Here is a 3,926-nt window from a genome sequence, read left to right as displayed (position 1 = left end):
TGGAGAGGGTGGGGAGGAGGGAGGAGGGAGGATGAAGAAAGGAAGAAGGGGGAAGGAGGAAAAGGGAAAAAGGAAAAGGGAAGGAAGGGGGAAGGGGTGATGGGATGGTGGTGGTGGTAAAGTTATATATAATTTTAAAAATACTCTATTAAAATTTTAAATGTTAAAAATATTTCAAAATATATTTTTAAAAACACCCCCAAAAATATTTATTATAAAAGATTTTCAAATATATTATTATAATAAAATATTTCAAAAATAGCCCAAGGACACTTGATCCAAACGGAATCTATACGGAGCCAAAAACAGCTATTTAGGGATTTTTTCAAAAACTTACTGTAACTATATATATGAAAAATTTTTGTTGTACATATGTTTTGGGGGTGCTTTTAGAGATATTTTAGGGGGTTTTTAAAATATATTTTGGGATATTTTTACAATTTACAACTTTTTTGGGATATTTTAAAAAAAATTTACACCACCCACCACCCACCACCATCACCCCCTTCTTCCTCCTTCCCCTCCTCCTTCTCCTCTCCCTTCTCCCCCATCCCCTCCTTTCCTCCCACTCCCAAACCCCTCTTCCACTCGCGAGTGGTGGCTGCGGCCTTCTTGGTCGTGACCAGAAGCCACGAGTCGCAGCTAGACTTTTCTGGTTGCAATCAGATTTGGTCGCGACCAGAATGGTCGCGGTCAATAGAGGGGATGGGGGATTAGGAGGCAGGGAGAAGGGAGGAAAAAGGGAGGATGGAGAAGGAGAGGGAGAAGGAAGGAGAAAGGAGGAAGAGGAGGAAGGGTCGTGGATATAGGGGTGGTGGTGGGAGAGTGGCAGTGCAGAGTGATGGGTGATAGTGGTGGGTAATGTGTGGAAGAAGAAAGAGGAAGTTTTTTTATTTTTTAAATGTATTTGAGATGTTTTGTATGTGTTTGGGATGCGTTGTATTTTTTGAGTTGTTTTTAGAATTTATTACTGTAGACTTGAAAGACGAAAACAGTTTTTCAAAAAACTGTTAAATCCAAACGGAGCTAAATTACTATAAAGTTTTCCACGTACATTATTACAATAAAATATTTTAAAAATAAAAAACTGTTAAATTCAAACGGAAAATTTTTGAAAATACCTCAAAACAACTCCGTTTGGATTCTAGGGTAATAAACTCTAAAGTTTTTTGAAAAATTATTTTTGTCTTTCAATAATAAACTCTAAAAATAACTCCAAAAACACAACGCATCTCCGAATAACTCCGCGATCTCCCGCTCAAGCTCACTTCTTTCTTCCCATACTCTACCACAGCTGATTGTCTCTTGCAATCTCCGGCGACGATAGTCCATTCCTTCTTGAACTTCAGAGCATCCAAGAAAGGTATCAATTTTCCCTTAATCCAGCAATGCTTACTAATATCAATAAGCACTCCTAAATATTTTAAGTTTTAGTGTTTTACTATAGAAGGGGAACACGAGACTCCAAACACATATATATTGAAGTTCTACTTCTTCTTCTTGTTCCCTTTTTTCTTTTTAATTTTAGGGTAGATGTTCCTTGATCATGTTAAACTGGCAATAGTATTTTAGTTTGAAAACAGAATGAAATTCGGCTTCTGAGCTCTTAAAGCCTTGTTGGAATTGTTTTAAGATTTCTTCATAGGGACCGATTGAATGATGTGGATTCATGATTTAACGTTGACAAAATAATTTTAGCCTGTCGAGTAGGTAATGATAGGAGCAGAAATTATACGGTTGAATTAGCAGTTTTTTTTCATCATCCAGGATTGCTGTGATTGCTGGATCTAAGATAGGTTCATTCTGTTGGTTGATTTATTGAGCTTTTTTAATTAAACTATTCAGTTGATAATTACGTATATGTATATTGATATGAATTCTCTGAATAATGCTGACTGGTAGAGATGTAGATTATCTCTGGTCGAGGAACAGTCTTGAGTATACTTTAGTTTGTGGTGCTATTGGAACATGACATATACAAGTTTGGCTTATTCTAACATATATAAAAGAGCGCCATATTCGATCAAATGTCGGTAATTTTTGGCTATTTTAGGTCTTCCTTGTTGAGCATTCCGCGTGCTTAGCGCTGGGCCATTCCACCACGAACAAGTTAGATTTAGTGGAGATTATTTTTGTGTATTAGGGCAGTTGGATTTATTTTCCTCAGTTCGTACCTGTCGATCTGCAACCACAGTTTGTTTGATAAACAAATTGTGTGTGTTGTGCTTGTGTTGAACCTATTTTGTTGTACATTTTCCAGACAAGATCATAAGAAGTTTGAATTTTCAAAGTGTTCTAGTCCTGCCTGTGCAATCGAAGCTTCTTCCTAAAAGGCTTATATTGGCTCAGTGGTTATAAGGCCTAACTTCTTGAAAGCCATATATTTGAATCTATGTTTAATCATATAAATCTTAGATGTCTAATTCTACACTTTTTGATTTGCATTTGCTTATTTATGACACTTTTTTTTGTTTGGTGGTTCCAGATATATAATCTGCTGCCGTGTTTTAATGACTAAATTAGACAGTCTCTTTCAATATGGAGCATCACTTTAACAATAGACAATTTATGAGAAGACCTACATATCGCCTAAGTGGTTGTAAACCTTAGCTGTTCAAAGTCTTACAAGTACATGATTTACGTCTTTAATTTGTATTATGGTGCTTAAAGGTGTCTCGCCTTTAGGTGCCTTAGTGCATTGGTGCTTGATTACAATTGCTTAAGCTGCATACCCTGATCTTCTCCTAATTGTTATCACGATAGTGTGTTAGTCTTTACCCTTTGTTTCTACCTTTATATGTCTAAAGTTTACAAGCTCTATGCTCTGCCCGGATTGGTTATTTTTTGAAAAACAAGTTTTTCATATACAATACTACAATAATACATAAATAAAAATAACCTCAAAAATACCAAAATCAACTTCAAAAATACCAAAAAACACAAAAAAAAAACAACTTTAAAAACATCAAAAACATAAAAAATAACCTCAAAAAACACCAAAAACACAAAAATTAACCTAAAAAAAACCTCATTTACAGTAACAGTTTTTCACATACATTATTATAGTAAAATATTTCAAAAACACCTTAAAAAACAGCCAATCCAAATAGAGAACTAATTATTTACCATGTCTCATTTAGTAAATATTTATGGCTTTAATTTACTCTATATAAAAGCCTCAAAGCCTTTATGAATAGTAATGAGCAGCATTTATGGGCTCGTTATACCGTCATTGTGTCAAACGTTTGGGCTATTTCCATCATTTTGCAGCTGTTAGTAGTGGTGTTTCAGACATGAAGCCCACCAGCCTCTGCTTCTTTTTCTTCTCCGCAAACTCATCATAAAAAATCCCTTATTGATCTCCAATATTACATCGTCCTAGCTCCCTCAGTTTGGATCTCGGCATTTCCTTTCCCTTATCTGTAGGCTGGATTCGCCGGCCTACCTTAAGTTTATGGCCAGAACACTGCAAATTTTCCTCTATCATCTTTACAGCTGACTGCCTCTGAAGCTCTCAATTTGATTGGCAAAGCACGACAACTGGACGGATCACAATTCCTTATTTCGCTACTTGATTAGTGTTATGATATTTTTTTGTGACTTTAAAATTTTGGTTTCATGTTTTGTGAAGCTGACATAGTCTAAACAAGTCCATAGAAAACCAAGTAGGAACCATTAAAACCCAAGTATAAGCATGTACTTTCTCAAATACTCATGAGAATTTTAGCAAGGATTTGCATAATTTCTGGAAATAAAGAATAGGAACCATTTGCAGAATTTCAGAAATTACCGATGCTGCTAAGTTGGTTATATTACCAATTAAGGTGCTGTTTGGCAGGTTTCATTGCCTTTTTTTGAAAATTTTGAGGCCTCCCTGCTCGATGGATGCTACTGTAGTTGCGCATATATAGCAGAAGTTCACAAGA

The sequence above is a fragment of the Coffea eugenioides genome, chromosome 8, assembly GCF_003713205.1.
Source record: "Coffea eugenioides isolate CCC68of chromosome 8, Ceug_1.0, whole genome shotgun sequence".
In the NCBI taxonomy this organism is placed as follows: domain Eukaryota; kingdom Viridiplantae; phylum Streptophyta; class Magnoliopsida; order Gentianales; family Rubiaceae; genus Coffea; species Coffea eugenioides.
The sequence above is the reverse complement of the archived record's forward strand: the minus strand, read 5'-3'. Positions refer to the sequence as shown.